The sequence below is a fragment of the Stegostoma tigrinum genome, chromosome 21 (genome assembly GCF_030684315.1).
Source record: "Stegostoma tigrinum isolate sSteTig4 chromosome 21, sSteTig4.hap1, whole genome shotgun sequence".
Classification (NCBI taxonomy): Eukaryota; Metazoa; Chordata; class Chondrichthyes; order Orectolobiformes; family Stegostomatidae; genus Stegostoma; species Stegostoma tigrinum.
In genome coordinates, this window is record NC_081374.1 from 28,933,380 (window position 1) to 28,946,672 (window position 13,293).

Below are 13,293 nucleotides of genomic sequence, written 5' to 3' on the forward strand. Positions count from 1 at the left end.
TATGGTGAACTCCTCTTTCCCACCCCACTCTACCAAATCAAGCCCGCAAACCTCAGCCGCCGTTAGCTGTCCGTGTGAAGCGGGCTGCAGTTTCCCAAACGGTGGTTGGGCTCCGACTATTCAACATTGCGCACGGACTGTTTAAAGCAGGGCGGTTACACATAGCGGAGGCTCCGGGCATCCTGTTTAACACAATAAAACAAAAGTTGCAAATACTGCAGAAGTTGCCCTCTAGCAATGGGCACCATTCTCGGTAGCTCACCTTTTAATGAAAAGCACCTGGGGAAAGAGATTCCTTGGTCTGGTAGCTTGGCCGGAACCGATGTGGGGAAATTGAGGCCGGGTTGATTTAAAAAGCTATTTACATAATTAGTTGAGAGATGTGCAGCATACGGAACCCCCAGTGGGATTACCTTTCGAGCAAGGTTGATGCTGGCTGTTAATCTCTTTATTAATGACACATCTATTGCATCAATAACAGTCAACATAGGATCTGGGAAAGAAAAGAGCTCTCGGGATTAAGCTGGGCTGTACTGTTATTCAAATTGACGGGCGGTGTGCGGGTAGCGAGTTTGCTGGATATGGGCAGCGCTGATCTGTCCATGGTGCTGAACTGACTGACGACAGGGTTAAAGCCTCTTGTTATCCTGTGCACTAGAAATAGGGGGAGAACTTTGCATCGCTTGCGGATATATCCATCTGCTCTGAAGTGAGGTAGTATGTCTCCTTCATCACTGCAGGGCTAGTAGGACATGCAAGAAGACTATTTTAAGAACTGTTTTGATTCTTCCGAATTAAAATCTGCTTCAGCTTTCAACGAAACACAGGTATGAGAGGATTTTAACGAGGTCATCCCACAGTTCTCAATGGACTGAAATGGTGCACGATTAGAAATTAAAAAAAACATACTTAAGTCAGTTGATGGAAATCGGTGTTCTAGTGTTCCATAAGTATCTCCCGGTTTCAATGGGTCACGTTCCGCTTTACAATATAGTGTGTAATGAGATGCAGCTGCTTCAAGCTGTTAAGCGATTCGTTCGGATAAAGGGGGATGAAATTAGCTTTGCTTTGGGATTTGAAAAGAGGCACGCATCGATTCTAATCGGTATTAATGTGAAAAACAGACTGCACGACCTTTCCCCTTTGTTAGAATAATTGCAGTTTGAATCTTATTTTCAACTGCTGACAGTACTTTGCTAGTTGCAAGAAGGTAGTTACTAGCTATTTCTGCAGAGTGGTTAAATGTTAAAGAGCTGGGTGAAACCTTGTATATTTCACATAAACATTGAACACGTCTCAATAAGTCGACTTACAGACCTTCCCAGATAGGATGGAATGAATTGATCATTTTTCATCGGAAGGGTAGAGTGACTAGTACTATCTATGCACGGGAATGTCAGACCGCCAAGGTTCATTCTGTTCCGCCCTCTCCGCCAGCGTTCCCATTGCCCACAGTCCCACACTCAAAGCGCCTCAGAGCCAGAGAATGACGAATATAATAGTGGTTAGACTAAATACTTAAGACAGGGACATCTGATTGCTCTTTTCGACGGCCCACGGTCATAGTAGCAGCAGTATTTTAACATAGATGGGTTTTATTGGGTTTGATTTAATAGTTGTGTAAATTTATTGGGTACAGCGAACAGCAATTCGCCTGTCTGGGTCAGGATAATATACTTAAGAACGTTCCTTCAGATAGATTTATTGTGCATGCCGATATTACCTCAGCTAAGAGAAGTTTAACCCTTTCAGATTTCTGCCCATACATAGAACATGCTTCGTACTTAAAGGGGAAGCAAATGATGCATGATTTATAGTTAATAATGAGCTATTCCTATATCATATTATTTGGATAGCTTAAATAGCAATCGAAGTTCGTCCTTGGAAACATCAGCACAGTAGTTATTTGCTTGTATAGTTGGCATTACAAAGCCTAAGACACCTTTGTTGCAATAATGATGTGCATTATAGCAGACATTTACTTAAAAGCAAAATGGTGGTTGACAGTAATGGGCAGTTTTATTCTTTTTACTTTGTAGACAAGTAGCACAGTTTAAAAACAATGATTCTATTTCAAGTCCAGTTAGCTTTTGTGTGCCACCAACAAAACAAGTTATAGTACTGGCAGGGGTTCTGTGTTGTGACTGAATAGGACTATTAGGCTCTTAACACTGTCGTCCTGAAAGAAAGACAGGCTTTGGAGTCTGTTTTCATTCAAACCCTGAGGCCAATGTTTGACCATACTTTTAGTTCCAGAAATGGCATGCACTAAGAAAGGTGACTATAGTACGGTAGAGTTTTCATTGTGGGTTCCATGGACAACCAATCTCAAATGTCATCCAAAATTGTGCCAGTTTTGAGAAACACTCTTCTCTTGAGTTTCCACTCAACTAATTTACACTAACCAAATTCTAACTTAACATGAAGCAGCAGCATTGGTCAACATTTTAGAACTTTTTTCTTTCAAGTTTTGCTTTTAAAATATTCCTGTGATATATTTAAAAGTGGTACCGTGGTGCCATTTAGCTTGATTGAAAATGGGTGATAAAAGTAAGCATTTTTAAACAGTGTAGATCTAACACTGTGATTAATGCAATGTTAAATGACTGAAAATCACTGAAAATATGTAATTCTTATTCATTTATTTAGATATGCAGTAATTACAATCTGCCTAAACTTAGTCTGTTGAAGGCCTGCAAATGAGAATTAGCAGAAACTCGTGAAGTTGATTCATTTGTCCAGCAACATGACCAATTTTGTGATTGGGGCTATTTACTAAAATATTTTGTTTTTAAAATTAGAACCAAATATCCACCAAATATTGTTCACACAAACTTCCCTGATCTTTTTAATTGGTTTTGGCAGTTTTTGGTACAATTCTACTGAAGAAGCAGTAAAATTGAATTTAAAAACCCCAGGCCAGTGTTTTGTACCGAAAAAGAAAAGTTGCAGAAATAATATGTGCAAGTAGCCTAAACTGAATGTAAGAAGGCGGCCATTAAGAAAGGGCAGAGTTAACGAGTAGAGTAGTACAATTTTAAAGCTTTTCATCTAAATATTTAGAAAGTGTTCTCAACATATTTATAAATCTGATTTTCTAGTGGTATTATAACAACAATATTCAAGATCTTATTCTGCTTATTGTGCTCACATTGAAATCTGTCATAATGGCTGGCTGAGGGAAGAACAAATTCCTTGGAGCAGGCAAAGTCTTTGTGTTAAACTTTAATGGAAGTGTAAGACAGTTCATTCATAATTTGTCTGAGTACAGAAAGAGGCCGGAAGGGCTGAGCGGCTTTATCCAGGTTCCTGCGTTGAATGAAATGCTTTGTGGCACTGGTCTGCTGTATTGAACTGGCATTAGAGTTTACAGCACAAGCTCATTTTGAGTGTAACAATTTATGTCTGTACAAGGTCTTTCCCTGAAGAAAATGTCAATAATACCAACTTCTCAGAAGTGCTTCTTTTCAATAAATGTTTTCTGCAGGAAATATTACTTTATTGTTTAACTGCAAAGCTTATGAGAATATGGTAAACCCTTGCACATTTGATGCTTGTTTCATACGCAAATTAAACTATTGATTTGTGCGCATATGTTTTTACAAGAATATAATATGATACAAAATCTTAAATATCAATCATTGTTGCTTTTAAGATGACTGACTTACAATTTTTAGGATCTTTCTTTCAGCATCGCAAGAGCAGTATTGAAGATTTACTGTTTTTTTTTCCCCCATTATATCCATAATTGGCATTAACCCATATCCACCTGGCAGGAGAGATGCTTACCATGAGGTGAAATGAGCAGTGCCAACTTTCTTGCTCAGATGTAACAGCTAGTATAAATAAATCCTTATGGCATATGTTTCCTCTCACTAACTTTGACAAAAATGAAGACACTACTGCAAAGGAAGAAATTCTGTGATTTTTCACTCACTTGTACTTCTTGTTGCAAAATATGAAGTTAAAGGAGTAATATATGCTCCAATATTCTTCTGTACAGAGGAAATATAGTTTCCAGGTTCTTTCCTCTCTCTGTCTTGTCTCTCCATTTCCATCTTTTCAAGTACCCTACTATGAAATGATGTTGGTGTCCAGTTTTTATCGGAGCTAGGAGGTCATGTTGCAGCTGTAAAGGACATTGGTTAGGTCAGTTTTGGAATACTGCATGCAGTTTTGGTCTCCCTGCTATAGGAAGATATTGTGAAACTTGAAAGGATTCAGAAAATGTTTACAAGGATGTTGGAGGGTTTGAGCTACAGGAAGAGGCTGAACATGCTGGGGCTATTTTCCATGGAGCTGGGAGGCTGAGGTGTGACCTTCTATAGAAGTTTATAAAATCATGAGGGACATGGATAGTGTAAATAGATTCCATGAGGTGAAAGACTCCAAAACTAGAGGGTATAGATTTAAGATGAGAGGTGAAAGTTTCATAAGGGACCTAAGGGGCAATATTTTTCATGCAGTGGGTGGTGCATTTATGGGTTGAGCTGCCAGAGGAAGGGATCAAGGCTGGTACAATTTCAACATTTTAAAAGGCATCTGGATGGATATATGAATAGGAAGGGTTTACAGGGATTTGGGCCAAATGCTGGAAAATGAGACTAGACTATTTACGATATCTGGTCAGCATGGATGAGTTGGACTGAAGTGTCTGTTTCTGTGCTGTACATCTCTAAGACTCTGACTATTATGAATGCACTTTCTCATGGCCATTGAAGCTTGAAATGGGACCTGAGCTCTCAGCTTCTGGCACAGCAATGGGACACTGTCACTATGCCACTACTCTGCTTCCAGGTGCTACTGAGAGTAAAATGTGGAAAAGACCCATTCCATCAGATCTCCCCTCCTTTTTACAGTGTCAGGAAATTTCCACATCTTCCACACATTCAACTGCTCATCTGTGGAAATAAAGCTAGAATTGGAAATCCTAGGTCTCCAGCTTCTGTTTTTATTATAAAGTAAAAGTGCGACATTGATTCTGCCCTTCTCCTGGCATACAGCCAACCATGCCAGTGACACAGCCCACTAAATTTGAGTGCTTGAAGGCCTAAAATAAATAATGCATTTGAATGCATCAGTTCAGTGGCTGGGTAAATATGGGCATGGTGGGAAGGAAAGAATCATTATTCATTAGAAGTGAAATTTTAATCTTTCTGTTTCAACAGCCATATTCCAAAGTTATTGAAAGTCTGTGGACCCATTTTAATAAAAGTAATTTCAATGTTAAAAGTAGTGCAACTAGTTTTGTTTATTCAAAAATTTATTGGTAAATTCTTGGGCTGAGACACTTTTGTATTTTTAAATCACATATTAACTGACCAGAGATATTTTCTATAATTAACTTTCCAAGTACTTTGTATCTTAAGAAAATTTAAAGAAAACAATCATATACTATATTTGGTACTAGACTCTATTGTAATTTCTACCAGTAATAGACTCAGTTACAACTTTGCTACCTATGTATATTGACTCCTGGAATTAGAAAATCAAACATACATTTAAAATATTTGCATTAATAACACAATTTAATAAGCCATGTCTTGACCAATATTTTTCCACTGTGATGACACCTGCATACACTAACCTTAATGCCATATGAACACACTTTGGAACTTTAGTCTTTCATGTATTATAATCCGAGATGATGTTATTACTGAACAAGTCAGATCCCAGACTCAAATCTGGCTTTGGTTTTAAGGGGGTGGTATCTCATTGAAACACATATACACAATGCTGCAAATTCAGACTTAATAATAAAATGGAAGTTTATCATGCAAAATAATCAAATATAAAATAAATCAATTTCACATAAAGCATATTTAAGGATTTTGAAACATACAGCAAAATACTATTACACCCAAAAGCATCCCCTTATAGTACTCAAGCATCAGAGAACATGCTCTTTTCTATCCCAAATAAGGTTTGACTTGGCTGTGGTTTCAATTTTTGGTCATGAGAATATGACCATTTCATCTTCAAATAACCCCCTTGGGATTTTCACCAAACACTTCTGGTCTGGAACTAACCTATGTATGCAAAGGTAATTATATTTTCGAAAATTCTAAACTATCCACTCACTTTCACAGGGACAACTACCTTACATATCCAGTTATAGCCATTTGCTCTGCAGGGCTGCCCAAAGTTAATGTCTTGAAAAAAGCTCTTTAATTTACAAGTCATGGGTGTATCCCCAGAACACCCAAAAAATTCCAGAATCTTCTAAAAGCTGAATCTACTACATTGTTTAATTTGTTTGCTGCCAAACTTTCCTAATGTAAACAAATACCAGTTAACCTCTAAAACTACCTCTTGTTGACTTTAAGAAAAGTCACCATGGCTACAGAAATGCTGGCAAGCTAATTAGTAAACCTCTTCAGACACACAGAAAACTCATATGCCACTAGTTTAAAAATTCAAACTCAAATGAATTTAAAAGATATAATAATCACGCACCTTGCATCACTTCTACTCCCTACCACAGGAAGTATACAGATATATATTCAAAAAGCATTTTCATGCACAACAAAAATGACCTTTAAAATATTGCTATGCCATACTAATACTAATAATATACAATGTCGCATATTTTAGATAAGCCCATGGACACTATTTCACTGAACATCCTTCAGATATGATAACAATAAAGCATCCGCCATTAAGTTTTCTTTTCCAGGCCCATGAACAATTTTCAATGGTACAGTTGGAGAATTGAGGTCCATCAAAATAATTAGAAGTTCTTTTCCCAAAATTTCACCAGAGAAAACAGGATTGAGTTCCTTGTAAATCACTTTTTTTTTCAATGTTAGTGTATCTTCTAAAATGACACAGTCTACGCAAGGCTCAATGCCTCATCAGTGTGGAATATTTTTGCTGGCACACATTTGGTTTCTTTGAAAAATAATTGATAGGCACTTCAATAAACATCTCAAATTCCTGCAAGAAAATAGCCCCACACCAATGTTGCTGGTATTAACAATCATGCAGAATGGCTACCCATACTTATGCATTTCTAAAACTGGTACAATTCTCAGCACAGATTGGGAATTATCAAAGGCACTTTTATACTCTCTCGTCCATTCACATTTTCTGCCTTTTTTTTCAATAAAACCTTTTAAAGAAGTGACAACTGTGCTGAAGACTGAAACAAACCTTCAATAAAATCCAACCATGCTGACATAACATGCTAACAAAATTTTACACTTTGCCCTATGTAGGGAAATTCCAAAATAGCTTGTACTTGCACCCCTGTTAGCTAGATTTATTACAAAATTGGCTTATTTTCAGCTGATCAAATTATTCAGTCATGAATTTTAAATGGTTTTCTCAGGTTTGGTTTAAAAACCACCAAATAATTGATGTAAACAATATTGTTGAATAGACTTTCAGCAATTTTATTTATTAATTGTTGGAACTTTGGATTTTTCTCGACATATGTCATGACTTTGACTTTATCAGTGCAATGTGCCATTGGCTCCATCAGTGAACAAAACCTGCCAATATCCTCTTAATATGTCCAATTTGTTCAATACAGTCCTCCAGTCTAGGTATAAGAATTGATTCACTCATGTTTCCACATTGAGATTTTAAAAATCAATAGGGTCTTTGTGACCCGTTTTGGTTTCAGCACCATCGTGATGATCTCCAGTTAGTATCACTCACTTCAATAATGTCATTGTACATCATGAACTTAATCTCCTTCCTCTTGCGTTAATATTTCTATGTTGAGTCTGTATAAGTGTTTCATCAGTAACAACCCCACACTAAACTCATGAATGACGAATATCATTTTTCCTAGCCTATTCCCACAACTTGATTTATAATTCTTTTAATAGCTTTTGTAAATCACCTTGAAGTTTCTTGGATGATAAAACATGATGCTATCAAGTGTTTTAAATAACTATTTTTTGTTTTTGAAAATGTTTGGAGTTTCAACTTGTGAATTTTCAATTTCTGATTAATTCTCTAATTGTCCCAATATTTTTGTTCCAATAGCCCCAAGTCTAATGCATTTAACAGACTTATTTTAATTTTATTTATTGTATCCTTATTCACACACCACTTTAATCCCTTTGAATGAAATCATTCTGTACACTTCCTTGGCTTCAGTTTCCTGCAAGAATCTACAAGGTTTGAATGTCGACCTTAACAACATTGGATCACTAGTTCCTAGTTATTTTCACCCTTTCTAATCTTGCTGCTGTAATGCTGCATTATGGTCTTTAACTCTTCTCCTAAATTTCTCGGTTTAAAGAACACACAGCTATTAGTTCAAAGAAATTTTATTTTGGGCTCAGAATTTTAGTTATGGATCTTCTATGAAAAATCAATGTCCTAATATAAATCATTTACCTTGATCAATTTCTTAGATACAACTCAGTTCTTCATAGTTACATATATCCAAAGGTCTTGGCAGAAAAAAAGAATATGATGGCACCCAGATGGTCTGAATGAATAAATAAAGCCCAAAGGACTATGTAAAAGGAAACAGCTGAGGAACACTTACAACAATTTGAGTAGTGGGTTGAAAGGAATTGATTTTACTCTCTGTTCACATAAAATTGAGGGAAAGTCATTGGACTTTATAGGTCACAAGCAAGTTGTATTTTTTTGTATGGTAAGAAAATCATTCCTGTACCGTATGATATTTTATTTTTTTGTACATTCTATAATTGTAGCCTTTCATGTCTAAATTGCCAATCTGTGTTAGACTTCTTGGTAAGTTTGTGTTGAACACATGTATTGAATGTCGTCTTCCAAGTTTACAAAAAGTTGAAATCTATTCTCAGTCTCAACTATTAATAATGAACTTTTAAAACTATGCTAAGTCTGAATCTTTTTATCACATGATTGGAATATTGAAAAGTTTTTAAGTACAAAACCAATAACATCAAATTTATATTACTATTAGTTTTATCCTTTTTTATTTAATTCAAAGCAAAGCAAGGCAGGTGTTGTGGTCTCACCCCCCCAGACAACGTCTCAGCATTCTATCTCCTTTATAAATTCGGACTCTATCTACTTAAAATATGTACAGAAATGATATTGAGTGCATATTTCCCTGTTTTAACAATAACAAAATCAACATCACTAATTTCTATGTACAGTATAGAAATCTCAACCTATTTGAAATTTGCTATAATACACTGTTGATAAGGTCAAATAATTGTACTATGTCTAATTTTAGCTCACAAGTTCCAGATTAGGTAGCCCCATACGTAGAATGAGAAAGCATGAGTTGAGACATTGTAATCTGAAAGACTCAGGAACAAACTGATAAATGATTTACGAGCAAACAGATAAAATTAAGGAAGATGGGTTATGACGGGTGGGAACGCTACTTTGTCCCTGCAAAAAGAGTACTCGGGTTTGACTTCTTCCTAAAACCTCTCTCTTCTGACCCTCATTAATCCATCCAACTTGTTGGTGGACTGTGCAATATTCTGCTTTGCCTACTCGTGAGAAGTGAAGCAGCAGCACATTAATGAAACCTGGATGTGAAAATGGCCTCTGCCAGATTTGTTCAGCAGTAGGTGAGTTTCCAACTTTCCGCTCCATCCACTCAAAATCTGTCCCGTGTTAAAGTCTGAGCTATTGTATACAAAACATAGCCTCAGTATTCAGTCCAACTTTTGTCGGCTTTCATTTCTACTCAAATCTTACTTTGATTTTTTAAGTGCAACAATTAGTTGTTGAGTTAATCAAATGTTATGCCGTAGGTCTGATCTCTGGAGTAATGGGTTATGTTCATTGAGGTATTTAGTGATTCAGAAATAATAACTGGTAACTCTAGGGGCCAGAAACAGCACCACAATTTTTTTTAAAACAAGTAATTATTTCCTTTCCCAAAACTAGTGGAGGCTTTTTTTCTTTACTGCTGTTAATGTTAAACACTTCCAGTTGTGAATTAGATTTTCAATTTGCCCATTGAACATCATTTGTAATTTGAAGAACTCGGTGTTTTAACAAGGTACCCCCCCCCCCCCCCCTCCGACCTCATCCTCCCACAAACCATCCCAGAAAATGGTGACCTTATGTAATTGTGCGTCTCCCTTTACCCTTGAAAGTAGACAATGAACCTGCCAGTACCTGTCCGTTCATCAGTTTTATCTTGTGCACACATATCTTGGCTTATCTTTAAACAGTTCTCTAAACATATTTTTGTACCATTGACATTTTATACTTCTTTAAAGATCCCTCTCTAATATCTTTTTAGTGAGTGGTATGGTGGCTCAATGCTTAGCACTGCTGTCTCACAGCACCAGAGACCTGGGCTCAACTTCTGCCTTAGGTGACAGCCTGTATGGAGTTTGCATCTTCTTCCTTATCTGCATGGGTTTCTGTCAGGTGCTCTAGTTTCCTTCCACAGCCTAAAATGTGCAGATTAGCTGGATTGGTTATGCTTCATTGCCCTGTGTTGTGCAGGCTAGGTGGCCATGCTAAATGTGGGATGATAGGGATAACATAGAGAACATAGAACATAGAACAGTACAGCACAGAACAGGCCCTTCAGCCCACGATGTTGTGCCGACCATTGATCCTCATGCATGCACCCTCAAATTTCTGTGACCATATGCATGTCCAGCAGTCACTTAAATGTCCCCAATGACCTTGCTTCCACAACTGCTGCTGGCAACGCATTCCATGCTCTCACAACTCTGTGTAAAGAACCTGCCTCTGACATCCCCTCTATACTTTCCTCCAACCAGCTTAAAACTGGTAGGGATATTTTCCAGAAAGTTGGTACAGACCCATTGGGTTGAATGGCCTCACTCTGTACTGTAGAGATTCTATCATTCAATCACCTTTTAAAGGTAAAGTGGCTTTTCTTTAGCACAGTCTTCACAACTCAATTCTTTGGCACCAGGGATCAGACTTGAGTCTCTTCACTGCACATCTTAATTTTTTTGAAGGTTATCCATCTGTTTCTTCTGCCCATGTGAGATATCACTGCATTTTAAAATGGGACTAGTCAGACATTATTTTCAGGTGCCTTTTGACTTGATTATTGTGATTTCTTCACACATGTTCTCTTCAATTTTACTACTACTTGTTGAATCTGTTCCTTCATGAATTATGGAGTGCTTTGTAGTTACCACTAATTCAGATGTGTTCCCTTTCATATATACAAGTTCTATGTTAGTTTATTTTGTTGTATTGGGACTACAGTAATAGCCGATGACTTCATGATTTTCAGTGCTTTACGTGTTTTTCATAGGCAATCATTCCTTTTAGGAAATATACCGTGCATCTCCTGAAGATTCATTTAATTAAGAGGGCCTAATAAGCTGTGTAAAGGAAGAAGCCCTGGAAATATTAGCAGTATTGATGATACTCTTCCAAAATTCGACAGACTTTGAAGCAGTTCCTATAGATTGGAGGGTGGCAACAGTAACCATAGTACTCAAAAAGCAGAGAGTTCCAGACCAGTTATCCTAACATTACTGGTGGGAAAATGCCACAGTCTATTATGAAAAATGTAATAACGAAACACTTGGAAAATATTGGCAGGATGAGGCAAATTCAACATAGACTAATGAAAGGCAAATCATGCATAACTAATCTACTGTGATAATGGGAACTGCAGATGCTGAAGAATCCAAGATAATAAAATGTGAGGCTGGATGAACACAGGCCCAGCAGCATCTCAGGAGCACAAAAGCTATGTTCCTGAGATGCTGCTGGGCCTGCTGTGTTCATCCAGCCTCACATTTTATTAACTAATCTAGTGGCTTTGTTTGAGGAGAAAATTTGTAGAATAATGAGGTAGAGCTGGTGGATGTGGAATATTTGGAATTCTAGGAAGTTTTTGAAAAAGTCCCACAAAATCCCAGTGCGCAAAGCTAAATCTCAAAGGATTGGGGCTGAAATAATGGAATAGATTGAGACTTAATTGATTGAGCAGAAATAGTGGGAACATAGGGATTTTTTTCCAATTGGCAGGCAGTGACCAGTGGTGCATGACAGGGATCACTGCTTCAGCTCCAGCTACTTACAATGTACATAAATGAATGAGCGAACCAAGTGCAATATTTTCAAGTTTCCTGATGAATCAGAACCAGCTGGGATTGTGATTTGTGAGGAGGATGCAAAGAGAGGTTTCAAGATAAACTGGTTAAATTGAGTGTGTGGGCAAACAAATGGCAAATACAGTAGAATTTCAATAAATGTGAAGTTGTACACTTTGTCTAAGAAGCAGAGAGAATATTACTGAAATGGTGATGTTTTGGGAACTGTGTATGTACAAAGTAAATTGGGTATTCTTGATTGCCAATCAATGAAACAGCCTGTTGCAACAAACTATTAGGAACATAAATGGTATACTAGCCTTCATCGCAAGAGAATTGGAATTCAGATGCAGGGATGTCTTACTGCAGATATTTAGGGCCTAGTTGAGATCTTCAATATTGTCTGCATATTTGGTGTCCCTGTCTTCGAGAGGATAACTTGACATAGTGGGAGTACAGTGATGCTTCATTAAGCTGATAATGGGAATTGGACTGCTGTATGAGGAGAGATTCGTTCAACTGGGTATGTATTCATTCGAGTTAGAAGAATAAGAGGGGTCCGATTGCATTTTATATATTTCAAACAGGGACAGACAAACTAGATTCAGGGAGGGTGCTTCCCCTGGTCGTGGTGTCTAGAATTGGGAGGTACAGACTCAGGATATTGAAGAGGCCAATTAGTATTGAGATGCAGAAACATTTTCTTTTTCTCAGAGAATGGCCAACCTGTCAATTTCACTGCAACAGAAGGCTGTGGAATCCAAGTCACCTGAGTATATTGATGATTGACAGCATTTAGATCAAGGGGTATGGAGAGAAAGTGGGAATAAGACTGAGATGGAGGATCAGACATGATCATATTAAATGGCCAAGCAGGTTCAAAGGACAAAATGGCCTACTCTTGTTCCTAGTTTCTGCGAGCCCTTTAAACTGTGTCGAGAAACCCTGTCTCATTGATGTCAAAGTCTATAACTCTGTATGGGTTACATCCATTGATATGAGACATTCTTGCAGCCTTGACGAGTGTATACTTTAAGGAAATAACCATTGATTATTTTAATGATTCTCTGATATTTCTCGTTTTCATTGCTATTTTCAAGCTTTTACGTTCCCAATTCTTGACTGTCTTCCAGTTGGAGTAGTCTTGGAGAATGTCATTGCTGTTTGCGTTTTAATGTTTGTAGTGCCACCTGCTTCCAGTGCGCTCATTGTCCCACAGAGAACTCTTTCTGATGAGCTTTGACTATTATTGAACTCTTAGTGAACAATCTATCTTTCACTCCAA

At 37.4% G+C, this 13,293-nt stretch overlaps 1 protein-coding gene across 5 annotated transcripts in view; it reads left to right on the forward strand.

Moving 5' to 3' along the window:
- Positions 1 to 13,293, forward strand: part of LOC125462997 (metabotropic glutamate receptor 4-like) — a 1,119,827-nt gene that overhangs the window by 735 nt on the left and 1,105,799 nt on the right. Inside the window, exon 1 of one of the 5 annotated variants that reach the window (XM_048553587.2) lies at positions 768 to 827. The exons of the other annotated variants lie outside the window; for them this stretch is intronic. The gene's annotated coding sequence lies outside the window, so the exon portion shown is untranslated. Of the gene's footprint in view, positions 1 to 767; positions 828 to 13,293 lie in introns of those variants that run through there. 5 annotated transcript variants of the gene reach the window in all.